Source organism: Anomaloglossus baeobatrachus, chromosome 4 (assembly GCF_048569485.1).
Source record: "Anomaloglossus baeobatrachus isolate aAnoBae1 chromosome 4, aAnoBae1.hap1, whole genome shotgun sequence".
NCBI lineage: Eukaryota > Metazoa > Chordata > Amphibia > Anura > Aromobatidae > Anomaloglossus > Anomaloglossus baeobatrachus.
This window is the reverse complement of record NC_134356.1, coordinates 476,334,167-476,358,645: the sequence shown is the minus strand read 5'-3', so window position 1 is coordinate 476,358,645 and position 24,479 is coordinate 476,334,167.

Sequence of the window (24,479 nt, the reverse complement as noted above, 5' to 3'; positions counted from 1 at the left end):
TCAGTCAGTGGAGCTCAGGCAGAGAAGTCACAAGGAGGAGACCTGGAGGCTGCCACTAGTCAGACACCGCAGGTGCAGTGGTTACTGACGGGGAAGAACGGTCGCCTGGGAGTGCCGCCCGAAATCCACTCAAGGCTGGAGTGCAAAGGGGTGGCTGAGTACGGGGACTGCCAGGCGAGGACCAGGCCCACACAGGGTTACAGGTCTCCAGAGCAGGGGCCCATTCAGTTGGCCTGCTCAACCTGCAGATGGGGGTACTTCATACCCTCCACCATAACACAACAGAGTCCGGAGCCACATAGCAACGAGAGGGCCCATAGTTCACAAGAGGCAAGTAGCCGGAGTGACCTGGTCCAGGCTACAAGCAGACAGGCCGAAAAAGGGGAGAACAGGCAGAAGCAACTTCCCTTGGTGACCCCGTTGGACTACAAGTCTGGGTCACCACAAAAACACAAGGGCTAAGAAGGCAAGTCAGTAGCCACCCTCACAAGTCAGCCTGAAGGAATTCCTGGTTCCACCTGTTTATCACAGCTTTGCCCGGGTTACTCACCCCTGCCATTTGACATGAGTAAAAACCCTGAAAGACATTCTTGCTGTGCGTGTGAGTCATTCTGTGACCTGTGGTTCCACACACCCAAACTGTGCCCAGGGGCTAGCATCACTCTCGGGAGGCCACTACATCTAACCACGCCTACCATCAGCCCCAGGCGTCCCCTAATCTGCAGTGGCAGTTGCCCTTACCGCAATACCGAGAGTGGCGTCACGAATCCAACAGAAATCAACCTACCTGTGACCAGAAGACCTCCAAACCTGTGGTGACCCTGCGACGACCTGCACCTGAAGGTAATGCGCGGGGCGGTACATATTCTGGCGTCACGAACAGGATAAGGACTAGACCTGTTAAGACAGGTGACCATGTGCCTTGGCGGTCCGCTTAAACAGTTTGAAGCGTTGCCATATTGCCACCATGAAAATCGCGCCAAAGAACAACAGCAGCCCGCGCTAGAAGAAGTAGCCGCCCACGAAAAGGTGTGGCTACCCAGAGAACCCCTGCAGCATCCTGACCTCGCAAGTGATGGAGGCAGAGTTGTCCAGAGACGGCGGGAAGAGACAGAGCTACAGGAAGTGAAGGTGGAAGGTTGTGCAGAGGCGACGCTGAGAGAAGAGAGGATGGCGTCTACATACAAAGATTCAGAGCCGGGCTCCGCTGCCTGGTGGGACTGGGAGCTTGCCCAGTTCTGCAACCGGCTAGAGGCCAGGATCGTGCAGCAGCTCAGGGAAGGACGCACCGAGCTCCGGGAGATGGCTACAGCGGTTCGGGCCTACGAGAGGTGGACCGCGCGACAAGTGCCACACCGGGCGGCGACCACCGAGACTCCGATGATGCTACCAATGAGTGAGTTCAGTGTTGCCCCTGCCCTCGTGAGAGTACCGACCCCCACCGGCGCTGTCCCAACCTGTGGCCGCTGCGATGCCCGCGGCGCGCCACGCTGTCACGCCCATGAAGATCTCTGCTGCGACCCCGGAGGCGATGCCCGCCACGGCCCACGCTGCGAAACCCGCGGTCCCTGCAGAGACGCCCGGTGGACTGACGCCCAGTCCGGCCCGCCAAGACCAGGCCACAGCAGCGACGCCCAGCCCGGCCCGCCAAGACCAGGCCGCAGCAGCAACGCCCAGCCCAGTCCGCCAAGACCAGGCCGCAGCAGCGATGCCCGGCCCGGCAAGAGCAGGCCGCAGCAGCGACGCCCAGCCTGGCCCGCCAAGACCAGGCCGCAAGGCCATCTACTCCTGTCCACAAGGCAGAAACAGCCACCGCACCCAGCCGCTGACCGAAGAACCAGGTCCTGCGTCCCCCCCGGGAGAAGACCCTGCGGTCTTGAGATTCAAGGCAGAGCTGGAGGCGCGGTTCCCAAAAGACCTGGTGGACCAGTACGTCGTCCCCAGGCGGTTACACGGAGTGATCCCAGAGGCTGCCCTGGCTCAGATAAGCCCACCGCCCTGTCACGAGGAGAGAAGTCTGTCACCAGCGCTGCCATCAGAGGAGTGCTCAGGAGAACTAAGGGGGAGGGGAGGCCTGGAGGCTGAGGAGTTGACCCCATCGGAGGAGGACGCAGCACCCTGTGTAATTGAAGGGGGCCCAGAGCGAGAAATGCTACCCTACTCCAGCTGGGATGAGGAGAGCCTGACGTCCCCTGTGAAGCCCCGCAAACGCTGTGTCGGTGCATTACCTTCAGGGACTCCACGTAGCTGGATCTGGTCACAGGTAGGAGATCTTCTTCTAGTCGTGACGCCACTCTCAGTATTGCGGCCAGTAGGGACCGCCACTGCAGGTTGAGGGTCGCCTGGGGCTGATGGTGTGTGCAGTTAGTTGGAATAGCCTCCTGAGAGTGAGGCAAGCCCCAGGGCCCGGTGTAGGTGCGTAGTACCACAAGGCGCAGAATAACTCCACACAGGCAGAATGTCTTTCAGGGTTTTTACTCACTTCAGGTGGCAGGGTGAGTAACCCGGGCGTAGCTGGGATGAACCAGGTGGGAACCAGGTGTCCTTCAGGCTGACTTGTGAGGGTGACTACTAACTCGCCTTCCTTAGCCCTTGGTGGTTTGGGGTGACCCCGACTTTGAGTCCCTATGGGGGTCACCCAGGGAAGTTGCTGAAGCCTCACTCCCCTTCGTTTGCCGTGTGCTTGTTGCCTGGACCAGCTCACTCCAGCTTCTTGCCTCCTGTGAGCTATGGGCCCTAACTGTGGCTACGTGGCTGCGGCTTTTGTGGTGTTGTGGCGTGGGCTTTGAGAGCCCCACACCGGCAGGTTTAGCAAAAGAAAGCTGGATCTATCTCCGCTTCGGGATCTGCCGCCCGTTTGGGCCTAGTACTCTCTAGCAGTCTCCTTACTTCCCACTCCGTGCCCTTTCTTTAGCTGAAGATGGATTTCGGGTAGCACTCCTAGTTGACCGTTCTCCCCCGTCAGTAGCCACTGCGCGGGCGCTGTTAGACAGCAACAGCCCCACAGGTCTGCTCCTCACTGAGCCCTATGGAGTTCTGCTCTAACTGACTCACTGCCCCTCCTCTCCTGTTCTTGCCTACGCCACCTAGCAACCAGATTCTCTTACCACACCCCTTGAGAGGAGATGGAGGCTTTTGGCCCCCTCCACTATTCCAGTGAAGGTCAAGGCTTTTCCCCCTCCTGGGATCCCCAGGGGTCCTCTCATGGGTACATGTGTGAGAGCTGATTACTATGCGCCTGTGTTCCACACCCCTGTCAGCCTTCTGGATTACCTGTATTGTACTGTCCCCAGCATGGGTGCAGTACTCAGTGGTGCCTGACCAGGTCAGGGGCGCCACATTCCCCCTTAGTTATCACCAGCACGTCCTCGGGCTGCAAGACAACATTTTAAAATGCATAAAACATTAAAACATGTAAAACATTTTTAAAAGCACCAGGTACCATACATCACCACCCTCCACCCACAAGTCCGTTAACCCACCCAAAACCCGTTCACGTTGGCCGCGGCTTCAGCCACTTCTGGCAGGATGTAGAGGCGGCTTACATGGGCTGGTGGTTTCAGGGTATACCTGGCCTGGTGGATCCGCGCCTTCGGCCTCTTCTGGCAGGATGCAGAGGCGGCCTCCACAGTTGGTGCTGACCAGGTACCCTCTTTGTGGTGGAGAGCCAGGCCCCATAAACAGGCATGCTCTCTGGTCGCAGGTGAGCCAAGGCCCTATATACGGACGGGCTCCTCCTGGTTGCAGACGAGCCAAGCCCCTAAACAGGCTGACTCTGGTGGTGGTGGTGCCCTTTTGGTGTAACTATTTACACTGCGAGAGTTTGTGGCTATAGCCAGTTCATAGCCTTAAGGTTTATGGTTTTCTCACAATAGTTTTTGTGGGCACATGCTTAAACGTAAACGTTGCAAAACAAACTTTTCAAAACTTTAACTTTCTAACTGCTGACTTCTTACTTTCCTTTACTCCTCCATACCAGGGCTTTGGCCTGTTGGGCTGCGGCACCTGCTGCTTTCTTGCTCTTTGTCGTCGTCTGAGGTAGTCTCATCTGTAGGTTCCTTGTCTCTGCTTTCTTGATCTTCATCTGTTTCCTTTCCTGTATCTGTTTCTCTTTCCTGTAGCATGGGGTGGCTGTAAGGTTTGCTGGTACATAGTGCTACGTCAAGCGCGTACAGTCCTCTTTCGCCTTGATGCATGGTAAACTGTACTGAATCCCCCATCTTTAGGTTTCTGCCAGGGTGTCCTCTAGGCAGATGAGCGCTCACATCTCTTCGGTTGACAAATATCCCTTCCTTCACACCAGGTGCTACAATGAATCCATATCCACTTCTCAAATTGAAATCCTCCACTACTCCTCTGCAAAGGGGTCCTCTGACCTGGGCTTTGGCTCTTCTCAGGGACCGTTTTTCTTGTAGGTCTCTGGCTGTGACTTCTCTCTGCTCTGGAGACTGTGGTGCAGGGGACAGCGTTGTTCTGTTGCGACGCCTGGTCTTGCGGGCTGGGTTCTGCTGGGCTGTTACCTCAATGCCTGCAGGGCCCCAGGTGAGGTTTCTGGGCTGGTCTTCATCAGCAGACGGTGTCAAGTCCTCCTCATCCCAACGGGAATAGGGTAACATCTCCGGCTCTGAGTATTGCTCCACTGCCGGTGGCTCCGGAGTCAGCTCCTCAGCTTCCTGGCCTCCTCTCCCCCTTAGTTCTTCTTGGCACTCCTTTGGTGGCAGTGCTGGGGATGGGCTTTCTTCAGCAGGCTCAGGCAGGGGACTCTTTGGCGTGGTTGCTGCAGGGATTGCTGGAATCCTCTTGGGGGTGTGCGGAGGGAGCATGTACCGGTCCACCAACCATTGTGGAAACTTGGCCTCCATGTCAGCCTTCAGCCGCCAGTATTCGGGGTCCTCCCCCAGCGTGGGCTTTCCAGCAGGGACCTCTTTGGACTGGGGAGCGGTGTCTGCTCTGGCCTTGCAGGCCGGGGTAAATGGTGATGCAATCTCTTGGCGGGCCGCGCCCTGTATGGCGGCGACCTGGTCTTGGCGGGCCGCGCCCGGCATGGCGGCGGCCTGGTCTTGGCGGGCCGCGCCCTGTTTGGCGGCGGCCTGGTCTTGGCGGGCCGCGCCCTGTATGGCGGCGGCCTGGATCGGCGTCGCAGCTGCGATGGGATCTGTGCAGGCTGGGCTGGGCGTCGCTGCAGGGACCGGGTCTTGGTGGGCCGAGCAGGGCATCGCTGCGGCGGCCGGGGCTTGGCGGGCCGAGCAGGGCATCGCTGCGGCGGCCGGGGCTTGGCGGGCCGAGCAGGGCATCGCTGCGGCGGCCTGGGCTTGGCGGGCCGCACCTGGCGTGGCTGCGGCGGCCGGGTCTTGGCGGGCCGAGCAGGGCATCGCTGCGGCGGCCTGGGCTTGGCGGGCCGCACCTGGCGTGGCTGCGGCCTGGCTCAGCGTCGCCGCGCCGGGCGCCTCTTCAGGGACCGCGGGCGTGGCAGCAGGGGTCGGGGCATCCGGGCCGGCAGGGGTAATACTGGACTCACCCATCGGTGGCAGCATCGGGGTCTGAGTCGTCGCCGTCCGGTCTGGCACTCGTCGTGCGGTTCCCCTCTCATAGGCCTGAACCGCGGCAGCCATCTCCAGAAGTTCCATACGTTCTTCTCGGATCTGCTCCACGACCCGGGTCTCCAGTCGGTCGCAGAACTGGGCCAGCTCCCGATACCACCAGGCAGCGGAGCCCGGTTCTGGATTTCTGCGGTCAGACGCCATTTCTTCTGCGCCCTCTTCTGCACGACTCTCCAGCTGTGGACTCGCCGTTGCCTCTAATAGCAAGCTGTTCAGTTTCCGCTCTGCCTCTTTCAGCAGCTCCTCTCCCAGCAGCAGGCTTCTGGCTCCCTTTCTGTCCCGACGTCTCTGGACGCCTCCGCTCTCTTCACAAGCGAGGTCAGAACTCTGCAGGGGATCTCTGGGTAGCCACACCTCTTCGTGGGCGGTAACTTCTTCCAGCGCGGGCTGCTGTTGTTTTTCAGCGCGCTTTTCATGGTGGCAATATGGCGGCGCTTCCAATTTTTCAAGCGGACCGCCCAGGCACATGGTCACCTGTCTGAACAGGTCTAGTCCTTATCCTGTTCGTGACGCCAGATGTGAAGCCCCGCAAACGCTGTGTCGGTGCATTACCTTCAGGGACTCCACGTAGCTGGATCTGGTCACAGGTAGGAGATCTTCTTCTAGTCGTGACGCCACTCTCAGTATTGCGGCCAGTAGGGACCGCCACTGCAGGTTGAGGGTCGCCTGGGGCTGATGGTGTGTGCAGTTAGTTGGAATAGCCTCCTGAGAGTGAGGCAAGCCCCAGGGCCCGGTGTAGGTGCGTAGTACCACAAGGCGCAGAATAACTCCACACAGGCAGAATGTCTTTCAGGGTTTTTACTCACTTCAGGTGGCAGGGTGAGTAACCCGGGCGTAGCTGGGATGAACCAGGTGGGAACCAGGTGTCCTTCAGGCTGACTTGTGAGGGTGACTACTAACTCGCCTTCCTTAGCCCTTGGTGGTTTGGGGTGACCCCGACTTTGAGTCCCTATGGGGGTCACCCAGGGAAGTTGCTGAAGCCTCACTCCCCTTCGTTTGCCGTGTGCTTGTTGCCTGGACCAGCTCACTCCAGCTTCTTGCCTCCTGTGAGCTATGGGCCCTAACTGTGGCTACGTGGCTGCGGCTTTTGTGGTGTTGTGGCGTGGGCTTTGAGCGCCCCACACCGGCAGGTTTAGCAAAAGAAAGCTGGATCTATCTCCGCTTCGGGATCTGCCGCCCGTTTGGGCCTAGTACTCTCTAGCAGTCTCCTTACTTCCCACTCCGTGCCCTTTCTTTAGCTGAAGATGGATTTCGGGTAGCACTCCTAGTTGACCGTTCTCCCCCGTCAGTAGCCACTGCGCGGGCGCTGTTAGACAGCAACAGCCCCACAGGTCTGCTCCTCACTGAGCCCTATGGAGTTCTGCTCTAACTGACTCACTGCCCCTCCTCTCCTGTTCTTGCCTACGCCACCTAGCAACCAGATTCTCTTACCACACCCCTTGAGAGGAGATGGAGGCTTTTGGCCCCCTCCACTATTCCAGTGAAGGTCAAGGCTTTTCCCCCTCCTGGGATCCCCAGGGGTCCTCTCATGGGTACATGTGTGAGAGCTGATTACTATGCGCCTGTGTTCCACACCCCTGTCAGCCTTCTGGATTACCTGTATTGTACTGTCCCCAGCATGGGTGCAGTACTCAGTGGTGCCTGACCAGGTCAGGGGCGCCACATCCCCCGCCGAAGATGAAGCGCTGGCCATCACGATACCACGCATGTATGTAGCCTGGGACTGGGAGCCTGCAGTTACAAAAAGTCCCACGAGCAGAGCACGACGTCGCGCCAGAGCAAAACAGACCACAATACAGCAGTCCCCAGATCGGTATAGGGAAGATGGTACAGCCCGGGACTTAGAAGACAAACAGATATTAAGAAAAGCCCGCTACCAGGAAAGAGGACCCCTTTGCCGTGGAGTGGTCAAAGAATTCAGCCTTAAATCAGGATACGGCTTCATTGTAGCACCTGATGTCAGAGAAGGCATATTTGTCAGTAGGAGAGATGTGAGAACCCACTTGCCAAGAGGACATCCTGGAAGAAACCTGCATATGGGAGGCCTGGTGGAATTTACTAAATACCAAGGAGAACATGGCTGGTTTGCATTAGATGTTACACCATGCCCCAGGAATCAGTATTGCAGTTCAACAGTCCCTACCCAACCCCCAAAGCAAACAGAAACAGAGGAAAGAACAGAAAAAGACAAGGAACAAGCTAAAGATACCACTACAGAGACACAGTGATTGACAGGTGCCACAGCCCTACAGGCCAAAGCCCTGGTAAGGAGGAAGAAGAATCCATGTAAGCAAAAAGTCAGAAATTACAGTTTTGAAATTCCCAGTTTGCAACATTTAAAGGAAAATTCAAGTAATGTGCCCACAAGTACTGTTGTGAGAAACCCTTTAAAAATTCATTCTGCACCTGGTTTTGTGCACTTTTACGGACCATCAGGCTATGAACTGGCTATAGCCACAAACTCTCGCAGTGTTGATAGTTACCCCAGAGGTACAACCACCTGGCCATGCCTGTTTATGGGGCCTGGCTCGTCTGTGACCAGGGAGCACGCCTGTTTATGGGGCCTGGCTCTCCACCACAAAGTGGGTGCCCTGCCTGGACTGACTGTGGATGCCGCCTCTACATTTCTGCCAGAAGAGGCCGAAGGCGCGGCTCCACAAGGGGGGTATACCCCATTAACCACCAGACCAAGAAAGCCGCCTCTACATCCTGCCAGAAGTGGCCGAAGGCGCGGCTTGACAGGAGAGGAAGACTGGAGGAAAGGTCTGGGGAAACAGATGGCCCAGACCTGGTTGCTAAAAGAACCGGTGACCTGCCTCCTGAGAGGGTTTTGGGTGGGTAACGGACTTGTGGGTGGAGGGTGGTGATGTATGGTACCTGGTATAATTTATGATGCTTTTATGATGTTTTAATGTTTTACTGTTTTATGCATTTTAAAATGTTTGTCTTGCAGCCCTAGGACGTGCTGTTGATAACTAAGGGGGAATGTGGCGCCCCTGAGCTGGTCAGGCACCACTCAGTACTGCACCCATGCTGGGGGCAGTACAACACAGGTAATCCAGAAGGCTGACCGGGGTGTGGTTACACAGGGGCATAGTAACCAGGTCTCCTACATTTTTGACCTTTTGAAGGTACCCCTGGGGAATCCAGGAGGGGGCGTGGCCTCCATCTCCACTCAAGGGGTGTGGTAGAGAGTCTGGTTGCTAAGTTGCGTAGGCAGGCACAGAGGGAAGGGAGCAGTGAGCCAGTCAGTCAGTTGAGCTCAGGCAGAGAAGTCGCAAGGAGGAGACCTGGAGGCTGCCACTAGTCAGACACCGCAGGTGCAGTGGTTACTGATGGGGGAGAACGGTCACCTGGGAGTGCCGCCCGAAATCCACCCAAGGCAGGAGTGCAAAGGGGTGGCTGAGTACGGGGACTGCCAGGCGAGGACCAGGCCCACACGGGGTTACAGGTCCCCAGAGCAGGGGCCCATTCAGTTGGCCTGCTCAAACTGCAGGTGGGGGTACTTCATACCCTCCACCATAACACCACAGAGTCCGGAGCCACGTAGCAACGAGAGGGCCCATAGTTCACAAGAGGCAAGTAGCCGGAGTGACCTGGTCCAGGCTACAAGCAGACGGGACGAAAAAGGGGAGAACAGGCAGAAGCAACTTCCCTTGGTGAACCCGTAGGACTACAAGTCTGGGTCACCACAAAAACACAAGGGCTAGGAAGGCGAGTCAGTAGCCACCCTCACAAGTCAGCCTGAAGGAATTCCTGGTTCCACCTGTTTATCACAGCTTTGCCCGGGTTACTCACCCCTGCCATCTGACGTGAGTAAAAACCCTGAAAGACATTCTTGCTGTGCGTGTGAGTCATTCTGTGACCTATGGGTCCACACATCCAAACTGGGCCCTGGGGCTAGCCTCACTCTCGGGAGGCCACTACATCTAACTGCGCCTCCCATCAGCCCCAGGCATCCCCTAATCTGCAGTGGCGGTCGCCCTGACCGCAATACCGAGAGTAGCATCACGAATCCAACAGAAATCAACCTACCTGTGACCAGAAGACCTCCAAGCCTGTGGCGACCCTGCGACGACCTGCACCTGAAGGTAATGTGCAGGGCGGCACATATGCAATGGCACACAGGTTATTGGGTTCACCGTGCTGTCCGTAGAGCTCACTTCAAGTGGCCCTTAGGCGGGCTTTACACGTTGCGACATAGCTACCGATATATCGTCGGGGTCACGTCGTTAGTGACGCACATCCGGCGCCGGTAGCGACATCGCAATGTGTAAATCCTAGGTGCGACGATGAACGAGCGCAAAAGCGTAAAAAATCGCTGATCTGTGTCACGTCTTTCATTTCCATAATGTCGTTACTGCTGCAGATACGATGTTGTTTGTCGTTCCTGCAGCACCACACATCGCTGTGTGTGAAACCGCAGGAACGACAAACATCTCCTTACCTGCGTCCACCAGGAATGCGTAAGGAAGGAGGTGGGCGGGATGTTATGTCCCGCTCATCTCCGCCCCTTCGCTTCTATTGGCCGGCCGCTTAGTGACATCGCGGTGACGTCACTGTGATGCCGAACGCACTCCACCTTGAAGGAGGGATTGTTCGGCGGTCACAGCGACGTCGCCGACCAGGTATGTGCGTGTGAAGCTGCCGTAGCGATAATGTTCGCTACGGCAGCAAGCACCAGATATTGCATGTATGACAGGAGCGGGTGCTATCGCGCTCGACATCGCTAGCAATTGCTAGTGTGATGCCCTGGGCAAGCCAGGGGTCACAGGTCACAACACCACACGCACCCCACATTCCCTGCAGGAACACCAAGGTCAAAACATAAATCCTTCTTGCCTTCCTCCAGGGGCTGATGTCCACACCAGGGGGTGAACCAGGCGGTTGGCTCCGCCCACCGAGGAGTTCACAGCCCTGGAGGCGGGAAAACCAGGCAGTTCAGTTTAGGAGGTGAAGGAGTAAACAGTAAAGAGAAAGAGGAGAGTTGAAAGTGAGAGTAGTGACAGAGAAAGTGACAGCAAGAAGCCTGAAGTTAGTCCAGGTGTGTGCCCCGGACTGAGACAGCAAGGTTGGCAGACGGCGGTGACCGTCTGCAGGAGAGATTGCTCGGAGGTTGCCGAAAGGACCGTGGACGGGTGGTGACCCGGCGGTACCGGAGCGGTATACAAAGAACAGTCAGCACCAGGGCAGGGGCCTTTCGGATCCCGGCAAGGCTAGGAGTCGCCATAATTTGCCAAATCCGTCAGTGAAGGGGACCTCTGTCTCCCAACAACCAAGTCCCGATTGAAGGCAACAGTCCGACCGTTAAGGGGAGGCACCGCCACCGCCAAGGCACCAGTTTCCCAGGGCCAGCGCCTGCGGGCAAGAGAGGGGCTCCTCCGGCTCATATCCAAGTCGGGGAGCGGGTTACCGGTGGAAATCCATCGCTACCAAAAGACTATACATAGGTGCAGGGAAGAGACCGTCACCGCTAACTGCAGGGAACATCAGCACCGTAACCGTCCGAGGGACCCGTCCAACCAGCTGTTTATTTACCGAGAACTGTGTCGTGTTTACTGGCTGAGTGAGTACCTTCGTGCCGTGCGGCACAGCGCTGCCCCTGCGCCCCTGCACCTCCACAGGCCCCATACCCGCCTGTCCACCATCCCAATCCCATCACTGGGCCCCGGGACCACCAAAACCCCCTACCCACGGAGGGGCAAATCAACAACTGGGTGCTCCATACCATCACTCCCGGGCTCCCCCGACAGAGTAGCGGTGGTGTCCACTCAATCACCACAACCGTGGGTGGCGTCACGGACAATAAACTATCCCAACAACCAAACCCCTTTCACTCACGGGCGAGGAGCGCCGCTCGAGTCCCCGGGATCCAGCCCATCGCTCGAGCCACCGAGCAGCAGCAGGCCGCAGCAGCGGCAGCCGGACCCGAGCAGTGGGAGAGCGCAGCGTCCCCTCCTCCGCCCGCGACACTAGCGATGTCGCAGCGTGTAAAGCCTGCCTTAGACTCTTTCACCTGATAGCTGTCTCCCATCAAATTCTATAACACATGAAAGCTTAGCAGAGCATGATTTTTGTACTGAAGGAGATGGGCGGCTGCTGTATACATCTGATAGTAGCTTATATCAGAGGACAAGAATAGATTGGATATTTTGCAATACTTTACCCAACATCTGCTATCTGAGGACAGTCAGGAAGCCCCAATGGGCAGTATATTGGCACAAAACCTAAAGTATACCTTATATTATTATTATTTAATATTATTATCATTATTGTTATTATTATTATCATTATTATTTATTTATAGAGCACCATTGATTCCCTGGTGCTGTACATGAGAGGGGGTTACATACAAAATACATATACAAATTACAATAGACAGACTGGTAGAGAGGGAAGAGGATAATGGGAGGAGACAGGGTGGGTGTGAGAGGGGGAAGGGGGGGGTGATGCAGTCGCATTGGCAGTGCAAAATGAACTAATATTATTGGGTACCTGACAGGCAGTGGCGTAACTAGAGTTTGATGGAACCAGGGGCAAAATTTGGACCTGCCCCCCCCCCCCCACTTATGTTGGTCAGATGTATGTATATGTATGTATTCATTTAGCATTCTAAATCCTATAAAGACATACGAGTTGCCCCCCCCTTCCACTATGTAGTAATGTCCCCCACCTTGTTTTAATGTCCCCCATCGTGGGCTCCTTCCTCTTAAATATGTCCCTCATCATGGTATATATGCCACTCATCCTAGTAAGTATGTCCCCCATCCTAGTATATATGTTCCCCATTCTAGCCTACTTCCTGGTGTATATATAACCCCATCCTGGACCTCTCCTGGGGCCCTCCTGGTATCTACTGTTCTGCTCCTGGTGTATACTGTCCCCCTGCTGGGCCCATTCTGGTACATATTGTCTCCTTCATATGTCCCCATCCTGGTAAATATGTCTTCATTCTGTCTATTGCAAAAAACAACATTGTACTCGCCGTCCCTGGCTCCTTGTCATGCAGTGTCCTCCTGTGTAGCCAGCGCACAGTGGTCAGCAGCTTTCATCGTGTCAGTGCTATTGGAAAGCATGATTTAATTAAATAGATAATAAAACAAGCGCACTATGAGAAGCACCCGTGGAATCCTTTTTAACGTTTATAATATTAGAATTGCTCACCTTTGTTGGTTGTGCGCCCCCGCACAACTTCAGTGTCAGCTTATCAGACTGGAGTTCCTCCGAACAGATCCTGTGTCCAGGCTTCAGGAGTCCAGATTTAGGGTATCAATGTCGGCTACTGATTTCCACCGGCACCATGGAATTCAGGTTTTTGTTCCTCAATCCTCCAGCTAACCAGCATGATGTCATTGCCATATGCCCCGCCCTCAGTCACTGGGACACAGATTAAAGCTGCCAGTTTCTGTTTGACCGGCAGTGTGTATCGCAGTACAGGGACCCGATGGGTCTCTGAACCGTGATATATTTCAGCCTCGGATGCACATCCAGCTGAAGCAGGGGCTGAGACCGACGGGCTCCATGCACCCCCGGGCCCTGTTACTGTCCCTGCGACAGCAATCTGTCTGCCCCACTGACAGGAGATCCTGTCGCCTGAATCACAGGTAGCATGAGTTAGATACTACATTATTGCAGCCGTGTGTGATATACTCTGATATGCTGCGGAGACTATAAAGGCTACTTTACACACTACGATATCGGTCCCGATATCGCTAGTGTGGGTAACCGCCCCCATCTGTTGCGCGACACGGGCATATCGCTGCCCGTGCCGCACAACATCGCCCACAGCCGTCACACATACTTACCTGTCCGGCGACGTCGCTGTGACCGGCGAACCGCCTCCTTTCTAAGGAGGCGGTCCGTGCGGCGTCACAGCGACGTCACTGAAACGTCACTGAACCGCCGCCCAATAGCAGCGGAGGGGCGGAGATGAGCGGGATGTAACATCCCGCCCACCTCCTTCCTTCCGCATAGCAGCCGGGAGGCAGGTAAGGGGAGCTTCCTCGTTCCTGCGGCGTCACACGCAGCGATGTGTGCTGCCGCAGGAATGAGGAACAAACTCGTTACTGCTGCAGTAACGAGATTTGAGAATGGACCCCCGTGTCGCCGATTAGCGATTTTGCACGTTTTTGCAACGATGCAAAATCGCTTATCGGTGTCACACGCAACGGCATCGCTAATGCGGCCGAATGTGCGTCACGAATTCCGTGACCCCAACGACTCCGCATTAGCGATGTCGTAGCGTGTAAAGCCCGCTTAACTCTACAGCTGGAAGCACACTTGCGTGTGACTCGAGCGAGGATCGTATCAGCTGGACTGGCCAGCAGCCAGAATAAAAATACATGAAGCTGACACGCTCCTGTCAGGAGAGCTGATGACTCCAGCATTAAATAAATAGTCAGAGGCAGGACCCGACTGACTCCCCTAGATTGACTCGTCTCTCTATACATACACATGGAAGAGATCTGTCATTCTAGGGCAGAGGGGGGAGGAGAAGCTGCTGGAATTAGCCTCAGGGTACGGTTCCACTTGCGTTTTGCACGGACGAGTGCATTTCGATAATACACTGGATTGCTCTTATGCGGGCGTCACACGAGACGATCTATCGTGCAATGCATCGTCGGGGTCACGGTTTTTGTGACGCACATCCGGCATCGTTTGCAACGTTGTCCCGTGTGACACCTACGAGCGACGCAAAACGTTTGGAAATCGTGTGCAAATCGTTTATCTGTCACACGTCGCTCATTTTTAAAAAATCGTTTATTTTTCTTTGCACTAGTTGTTCATTGTACCCGGGATAGCACACATTGCTCCATGTGAGACCCCGGGAACGATGAACACAGCTTATCTGCGTCCCGCGGCTCCCGCCGGCAATACTGAAGGAAGAAGGTGGGTGGGATGTTTACATCCTGCTCATCTCCGCCCCTCCGCTTCTATTCGCCGCTGTGTGACATCGCTGTGACGCCGAAAGTCCCTCCCCCTTCAGGAAGTGGATGTTTTCCACCCACAGCGAGGTCGCTCAGCAGGTAAGTATGTGTGACGGGGGTTTAACGACTTTGTGTGACACGGGCAACTAATTGCCCGTGACGCACAAATGACGGGGGCGGGTACGATCGCTCGTGCAATCGCACGATAGATCGTATCGTGTGACACCCGCTTTACTCTAGTGCAAAACAATGGGGCAGTGTGCATCTGCGATTGATTTCTCCTGCCATAGTGGCATGCAGAATGGATCGCAGCATGGTGTGTTTGGCAGCCAGTCTCGGCTCATGCACCCCCATACAAGTCTATGGAAGCGTGTGAAACATTGCACTGCACTTGCATGTAATATGAGTGCAGTGCGATGTACGCAGAGACAGGCAGCAGAGGAGATGGGGAGAAAGTGTTCCCTCCCTCTTTTCTGCAGCAGTGATGCGATCGCAAGATTGTATGACCCTCGGCTGACACCCGCAGGAGAGGATCATTAGCATATCGCTTCTGATGCTCTCGCATCGGACGCTATATGCTAGTGGAACCATACCCTCAGGCTAATCATCCGAGATGTATAAGCCCCAATAAATCATCTGGTTTTTTATATCCCTTCCTTTCTTGTCTTGTGATATTATTTGCCGTTTTGTATGCAAAATTTATAAAATTGGTGCACGTAATTTATGAATATGGTGCCAAGACAAAAATGGGCTTTTAGTTTTTTTAATAATACAATAAGTGTTTTTATCAGTGATTTCCACTGATGAAAACTAAATAAATTACAAAGCTTCTCCTATCTAATACAATATTAATAACGGACAGCACACAGATGCCATTATTTTCATGGACCTATAGACTTGTATGGGTAATTCTGAGCTTTTATTAAAAAAAACGGACATGTCTCCGTAATTTTTTTTATGTACACAGGGTTTGTAAATAACCCATGAATGAGTGAATAACAGTGTAAAGGGAATCTGTCACGTATAAAAATGTTTATTAACCTGCAGTTATGGGGTTAATCTGCAGAATAATAGTGTTTGTGTGCCACCCCTGTGCCAGCAGCCGGTGTTGCTCGGGTCCGGGCCTGCTGAGGTGGTGGCTCGAGGGTCCCCGGACCTGGGGGTCTCGCAGACACTCCGAATAAATGGGGGGACGTAAATGTACGGGCTAGGCTGTAATAAATTCGTGACACCACCCACGGTGTGTGATGAAGTGGGACACCACCGCTGCTGCTGTGGGTCACCCAGGGGAGATGTTGTTGCAACTAGTTGTTAACCCCTCCGTGGGTAGGGATGGTGGCCCCGGCACCCGATGCCTGTGTACAGGGGATAGTGACCGCAGGGAGTGTTGGTGTACTCACAGTTAATGAACCACACAAGTCTCTGGTTAACCAAGGTGATGGTGGCTGGTGCCGCGGCCGGTTGCATTTGGGTCCCCCACCCGGCTGGTGGTCTCTATCCTTTTCTCTGCACTGTTTCGTGTAAGGTGGACTTCCTAGCGTGAAACTCAGGAGTCCGCTCCCGGCTGGATGTGGCCCAAGGAGCTGTGCCTGCAGACGCTGGCCCGTGGGATCTATGGGCCCTGGCGGTTACCTCTTATCCCTATCGGTGGGCTGTTGTCTTCTATGAGGGACTTTGGGTGGGACAGAACCTCTAGTCCTGGCCTCAATCGGTGAATTAACTAGTCCGCTTGTTTCCGGTTCTGACTTCAGGGTCCGAGTACCTCCCTTTGTGCTACGGTTTCCGTGACGGTTCCCCGTGTCGGTACTAGTGGGCTACAACCCTGTCCCGGTCCACCTCGGTTCTGCCGAGCCGTCTTCCTGTCTCCTGCTGACGGAGACCACTGTCTGCCTCTTAGCCAGTGGCACCAGGGCTCCTACCCTGGTACCGTTCAACTTGAACTTTTCTGCTGGAGCTACACTTAGCTCCAGCCCACACTCCTCTCCAAACTGAACTTCAGACTAATCTGCTTTGTTTTCCCGCCCCGGGCTGTCTGGACCCCTGGGTGGGCGTGTCCCAACCGCCTGGTCACTCCCACTGGTGTGTCTATCTTTCCCTAAGGGGGGGTGACTAGGGTTTCTGGTTGGCTGTGTGTTTCCTAGTGAGGGAAGGTGTTATGCGGGGGCTTAACTGTGACTACCTGGTTTTGCAGGGCGTCACATTTGTAACCTGCACAGTGCTCACACATTGAGCCCCACTGCTGAGAGGAAATTACCTTTTTTCTATTTATTAATGTCCCGGTTTCTATCATGGAGGCGGTGCCATCACAGGTTCAGTCACCTCTCTGTGTATAGCAAGCGATGGATGTAACCGCGCCCCCCACTTTAACTGACAGCTGCACAGCATTAGATCTGGCTGTCTATGTGCAGGACGTGGTTACAGCCGCCACTTTCTATACACAGAGTGCCACCTCGGTGACTGAAATCTGAACACTGCTGGGAGGAACAAAGTTAATTTCCTCCTGGCAGCGGGGTTCATTGTGCAGGGGCCGCGCAGGTTCTAAACGCTATTAACCTGCAGATTAGTACATGTGAAAACAGACGTTTGAATGAGGCCTTATAAAAAGAGGGTATGATGAGGCACCCTGAAGAAGGTAAAAAGTCACCCTCCTTTAGCCTGTCAAATGAACAGGGGCCTATCGTAACATGCCAAGCGAGATTATGAGTGAAATGGAAACAGTGACTGCAAGGAGCCCAGATTACGTTGCCACTTTATTATAGTGTACCTCATGTATGAATACTACTATGTTACTCAGCAAGTGGCCTGCACGATGTAACCTTAGCAACCAGTAATATTTTTAAAATGAAAGCTGAATTTTGATTGGTTGACTCAGGTTTTACCACGAGGCAACACCATCTGCTCTTTCACCAGTCAGGAGGTGTGCCATGTCAGAGGTAATTATATCCATGCTCTGGCCCAGGGTGGCCAACCATCTAGAAATTCCAGGACAGTCTGTAAAAATTGGAAAAACATTTTTTGCCCTGGACGTAAAATAAAAAATTGATGTCTGTGCTTATTTTGACTGTAATTATCATAATTTTACAGTTTACAGTGAATGCAGATAATGAAAACCAAAAATACTTATCAGCCACTTTACCACCATCTGCAATTATATATAGAGAAGGGGATGCACGGATCAGAATCCAGCTGGTCACCAGAAGAAGATATCCCCCCCAAAAAAATCAAAAAATGTATGTTCTCCCCCCCATGCTGATATGTATGTTTCCCCCCCATGCTAGCATGTATGTTTCCCCCCCATGCTAGCATGTATGTTTCCCCCCCATGCTAGCATGTATGTTTCCCCCCCATGCTGGCATGTGTGTTTCCCCCCATGCTGGCATGTGTTTTCTCCCCCCCATGCTGGCATGTATGTTCTCCCCCCATGCTGGCATGTATGTTCTCAACACACAACTCACCATCCAGAACCCCCTCCACCGCTGCGTGCCGCTGGGTCCTCAGTTCCCACGTGGCCAGAAGACGTCATTACGCCAGCGCCGCTCACTGACACTCCTCCGTCTCCTAGGCAACACACCTGCGGGCTGGGACAGGAGGAGTGTCAGAGTGAGGAGAAATGTCTCCTCCGCTCCAACATAGCTTTAAACTGCCCGCACCACCGCGCCAGCAGATCAAATCGGCAGGATGAGGACACAGCACGCGTGCCATAGGTTTGCCATCACTGACCTAGGACGTAGCTATACATCCTAGGTTGCCTCCCTCACCACAATAGCATGCGTTATTCCCCGCATATGTCTGCTCATCATATCAGCAGACATGTGCAGCCAACAGGTGATGATGGATTGGAGATCCACTCACGCCTGTTAACCCCTAGCCTAGATCGTGCTGTCAAACTCTGACAGCGCAAGTAAACGTGCTCCAGCGAGGATCGCGCTGTTAGCCGTCACCATCAGCTGCCCCCTGACGTGATCACGGGGCGCCGTTGGGTTGCTATGACAGTTTGGGTTCAGCTGATGACTCCTGTTCCTGCCATCACTCACTTCCTGTGAGAGCTGGAAGAGCACCAGCATTCACAGGAGATAAGCATTTCTGCTTATCAGAGGGATGCTGAAGCATCGCTTTGAACAGCACAAGCGATCAGACAGTACAGGCATAAAATCCCTTAAGGGGAATAGTAAAATTAAGAAAAAAAAAGAAAAGTTTTTAAAAATTCGAATTTGAAGTTTAAATGACCCCTTTTGTCCCATTGAAAAAAAAACAATAAAAAGAATACACATATTTGGTATCACCACGTTCAGGAATACCCGATCAAAATATAAAATCAATTAATCTGATCGGTAAAGGGTGTAGCGAGAACAAAATCAGAACTCTAGAATTACATTTTTTTGGTGCCTTAAGGCCCGTTTCACACGTCAGTGAAAAACAGTGACGTTTTTCACTGGCGTGTAAAACACGCACATGTCCCTGCGTGTGCCGTGATTCACGGCACACGTGGGTTGTCTAAGTGCAATCCGGGCTCCGTTCTCCGTGGCCCGTGATTGCACTTAGAAATCAACTCACCTGTGCCCGCTCCCGCTCTCCGTGGTGCTGAACCCTCCCGCGATGCAGCATCCGGCCGGCGCTGGCCCCTGCAGCAGCTGCTTCCGGATCGGCTGTGTCGTGCATCATTAAGATGCGCGACAGTAATCAGCTGGCTTAGAAGCAGCAGGCTGCACGGGCTGCAGAGAGCGCCTCTGAAGCCGGGTGAGTTAAAATGTTTATTATTTTAAATGCACGTTTTTTTTCTGGCACGTGTTTCACGGACCACACCACTGCGTGGTCCGTGGGACATCAGTGATGCCAGAAAAAAATGGACATGTCTCCGTGCGGCAATCACGCACACGCGGGTACGCCGCACGGAGACACGTGCAGTGAAAAATCACTGACGTGTGAGCAGACCCATTCATTATAATGGGTCTGCGTATGTCAGTGATTCTGGTACGTTTAAAAAAAAGCACAAATGTACCAGAATCACTGACGTGTGAAAGGGGCCTTACATTGCAATAAAATGTAATAACAGGTGACCAAAACATCTCATCTATCCAAAAATGGTATAATTAAAAACATCAGCTCAAGATGCAAAAAAATAAGCCATCACTGAGCTCCAGATCCAGAAAAATGAGATCGCTATGGGTCTCGGAAAATAGCGACAAAAGCGCAATTCATTTTTATTTTTACTAAGTTCTGATTTTTTTTTTACCACTTAGATAAACATAAAACTATACATGTTTGGTATCTGCGAACACGTACCGACCTGAGACATTATACTAATAAGTCAGTTTTATCATATAGTTAAGGCCTGTTTCACACGTCAGTGATTCTGGTACGTTTGTGCTTTTTTTTAATCGTACCAGAATCACTGACATACGCAGACCCATTATAATGAATGGGTCTGCTCACACGTCAGTGATGTTTCACTGACCATGTCTCCGTGCAGCGTTCACGTGTGTCCGTGATTGCCGCACGGAGACATGTCCATTTTTTTTCTGGCATCACTGATGTCCCACGGACCACGCAGTGGTGTGGTCCGTGAAACACGTGCCAGAAAAAAACGTGCTTTTAAAATAAAAAACATTTTTACTCACCCGGCTTCAGCGATGCTCTCTGCAGCCCGTTCTGCATGCTGCTTCATTACTCATTACTGTCGCGCATATTCATGATGCACGACACAGCCGACCCGGAAGCAGCTGCTGCGGGGGTCAGCGCCGGCCGGATGCTGCACCGCGGGAGCGATCAGCACCAAGGACAGCGGGAGCAGGCACAGGTGAGTTGATTTCTAAGTGCAAGCAGCTGCTGCGGGGGTCAGCGCCGGCCGGATGCCGCACCGCGGGAGCGATCAGCACCAAGGACAGTGGGAGCTGGCACAGGTGAGTTGATTTCTAAGTGCAATCACGGGCCACGTAGAACAGAGCCCGGATTGCACTTAGACAACCCACGTGGGCCGTAATTCACGGCACACGGAGGGACATGTGCGTGTTTTACACGCCAGGAAAAAACGTCAGTGTTTTTCACTGACGTGTGAAACGGGCCTAACATGGTAAATAAAAAAACAATTGTGCATATGTACTGTTTTTTGCAATTTCCCTGCACTTCGAATGTTTCCCGTTTTCCAGTATAATATGGGGCAGAAACAATGGTGACATTCAAAAGTACAACTCGTCCTGTAGAACAGAAGCCCTCATATGGCTATATTGATGGAATAATAAAAAAGTTATGGGTTCCACGTACGAGAAAAAAATGGACATCTGAGTGAGCCTTAGCTTTGTCCTAAATTAAATTAAAGGATCTGAACCGTAATTATCTAATCATTTCCTAAGTGAGGAAATCCCAAGTGAGTATGATGTGAAAGAAGGGATAAAAAAGAAATAAAATTAAAAAATAGATACAAATTAAACATAGACTCTGCAAATACCATAACACCATTACTAATTGGTAAAAAAATAAAATTGTGAAGCACACAAAGTTAGGCTTCTGCCACACTCACGTGAAATTCACGCACGTGCCGAGAGACACGTATTTTCACTGCGTGTTGCGTGCAGGTAAGTACGTGTCTCTGGTACGTGCGTGACACGTGTGTTCTACGTGTGCTATCCGCGATAGCACACGTAGAACCGGTAATTAACATACTCACCTGGTCCTTCCTGCTGTCCGCGCTGCTGTCCGTGGTGCTGATCCTCGGTCTCCAGCCCTCCCGTCTCCCCGCTGCTGCTGCTGCCAGGCAGTGAAGTGAATATTCAATGAGAATAATGAGCGGCGGTCGGCAGCAAGAGGCAGCAGCGGCAGAGACAGGAGGGCTGGAGAAGGTGAGTTAATGGTTTTTTTTTTTTCACTGACATGTGTGTTTTCTCCGGCACGTGTCACACGGGACCGCATCCACACTACACCCGTGTGGTACGGGTGCGGGCCGTGTGACACCCGTGCTGCGGGAGAAAACACTGACATGTCAGCGCTTTGAAAAACGCACACACGTACAAACGCACACGGACACACGTTCCGTGTGGTTTTACGTGTGTGTCCCTGCTACAATAGGGTAGCATTGGTTAACGTGTCTCCGTGCCGCCGGTACGTGTAAAAAATGACAAACACGTGCCGGCAGCACGGATGTGTGGCGCTAGCCTAAAAATGTGCTAGTTTCCTAGTCCAAAACAAGTATCAAGCCTTTTGAGTAGAAAAGGGGTTAAATGGTTTCCACCCTTAAAAATGATTCTATCCAATAGGATTTTGTCCTGATACAAATAGGAGTTTGTAATAAGGTCTGGGAGTAGCCGCTTAGCACATAATTAATTACAATGGCTGCATGGAGCACTGTGGTGAGTTGGGCATTACGTCTATCCTAAGAGGCTGGACTTTCCAGAGTGAATAAGATGCTGTTTTGCAAGGATCTGATTTTAATGGTTTATAAAATGTATCTCCAGTTTCTCCAGAGTTACTTACCTCAGTTTTTTAAGCTAAAACAAGGAGTGGGACAATCAGAGGAAAAGTAGAATAGAAACACAGGCACTACTTCTTCTGTATTTTTATTTTTATCCCCTTCCTGGTTTTGGCTACAAACGCTGAGGTAAAAACTCGCCAGATACTCAACATATGCACATGGCCTAAATCGCTCTAATAGCGTTTTCTGGTGATAACCTGCACCATGGACCGCCAGAAGTCTGTGCTGCCGGTCACAGTGAAATATGCAGCGTTCTACCGAGTGCTGGTAAGTCTTCTAACACCCAAAAGGGTAGTCTGGCAGCAGGAACAAGACGTGGGATGTTTCAATGTAGGCCGCAGCTCAGACTTTCAGGGTTATCAGCAGAAATGAATTGCTTTGGAAAATCTATACTGCATTATACTAATTTTCTTGTGATAGTGGAGGTACGCTTTCACTCTATAACCTGGTCCATGGTTTTGCTGAAATTAGTGAGCCTGGTGAGGATTATTACTCTGCAGCTGTGTTTGGATGACCATTGTAATGACCGGGGGGGGGGGGGGAGGTGACTGGCACGGTGTGTTTGGGTGAAGGACCTGCCTGCCTTTACATACACTTTCTAGAATGGTGCATTCTGCAATAATTTTTTGCACTAACTATAATTGTTCTCTGTCATCCATACTTGCACACGTGAACTGAAAACAGTCATCAGACTGATTCCTTAGGCCTGTTTAACTTAATTGTACAAATCTCAGGCCAGTCCCATCCATAAATTTGTGAAACGCAATGTGCTCGTCCACAGTTCAGACAATCACAGGTTAACAAAAAAAGTTTTTTTCCCCCATTAAAGATAATAAAAAAAACAACAAAAAACACATGGAATTGTCAAGTTCAGAAAAGTCCGATAGATGGATATATATATAAAAAATTCCCCTGATTTGTAAATAACGGGAAAAAAAGAATCAAGAACTCCAAAACAAAGTTTTTGTTGGTTGATGCAATATCAGATAAAAATGCTGTAACAAGTGATCAAAATATCATTTCTATCCTAAAACGTGAACTCATACCGCAAAAAATAAGCCATAATTCAGCTCAATCTATTGAAAAATGAAAATGCTACAAATCTCAGAAAATGGCGACACAACCCAAAAAAGGTTTTTGTTTTACCACTAAAATAAAAATAAACTGGACATATTTGGTATCACTGTAATCATAAATCTATTCTCCTCATCAGTGCCAGGTCACTTTTGCCACACAATGGAGGAAAAAAGAAACAATTGCCAAAAACAATGCGGTTTTTTTGGGGTGGTTTTTTTTTTTTTTTGTCACAATTTCTCCACACTTGGAACTTTTTTTTTTTTTTTTTTCTTCTTCAACCATTGCAGTACACTATAGGGTAAAATGAATGTTACAACTCATTGTAAAAAAAAAAAAAAAATTGTTGAGAAGAAAAAAAGTTTTTTTCTGAAAGGATTATGGAAACACTTTTTTTTTTTTTTTTTTTTTTCCTCTATACTTGTGTTTTCTATTCCTTTTTATTTTTAACCTGAAACAAAACTCGCTGTCAATACTGTCATAAAGAAGCCTTGGTGCCTTTTGAGCTGTCCTCCTAGGTTGAAAGATGCTAAAAAAAAAAAAAAAAAATCCTGAAAAGCGAGTCTTGTGTTGTGGTGTTTTTTGTTTTTGTTTGTTTTTTTGCTCAAAATGCATATTTGGGTGTTTTGTTAATGTTTTGGAGTGGAGCCACCTGAAAACGATCAGCAGAGTTAATTCTATTTGTGTATTTTTTTTTTTTCAACTAGCATTTAACCATATAGAGGGGAAGGGGATAAATATTTTGTATTTATTTTTTTTTATCTTCCAGCATTACATTTCAAGTGATTCTTATACCGTTTTATCCAGACAGTTTTATGATAAATCTGTTTTTATTGAAATTTTTTCAGCAAAATACAATTACATAAAGAAAGTATCAACGGGTATGAATAAAATACAGAATAGCCACATCCTCCTTATATTATCGACCCGATTATCCAGACAGTTTTAAGGTAATGTCTGGCCACGCAAAATGCTAACATGCTGTCTGGTGGTAACTGTCTGGTAGTCACTTGCCTAGCTGTGTACAATAGAGGTGTATATATATATTTTTTTTTACTTTTTTGTTACTAACAAGAGAACAGTTTAGGAACCTATTAAGTTACTTTATATGTGGATATATCTAATCTTTTTTAATTTCTAGAGAAAAAAATTCTTTCCCATTTCCTGAAACGTTGCGTCTGACTCAGCAGAGCTGGTGTGTGAGTAAAGCCTGCTTTATACCTTTCAATTAATTGTGACACGCCTAAATCGTTCCCGGGGTGTCACACACTGCGATGTGTGCTGCCACGGGAACATTGAACAACCCGACGTGCAATTTTTAGGAAATGAACGACGTGTATGCGATGAACGGTTTTACGTTCAGTCGCACATAGCTGTCACACGCTACAACACCACTAACGATGCCGGATGTGC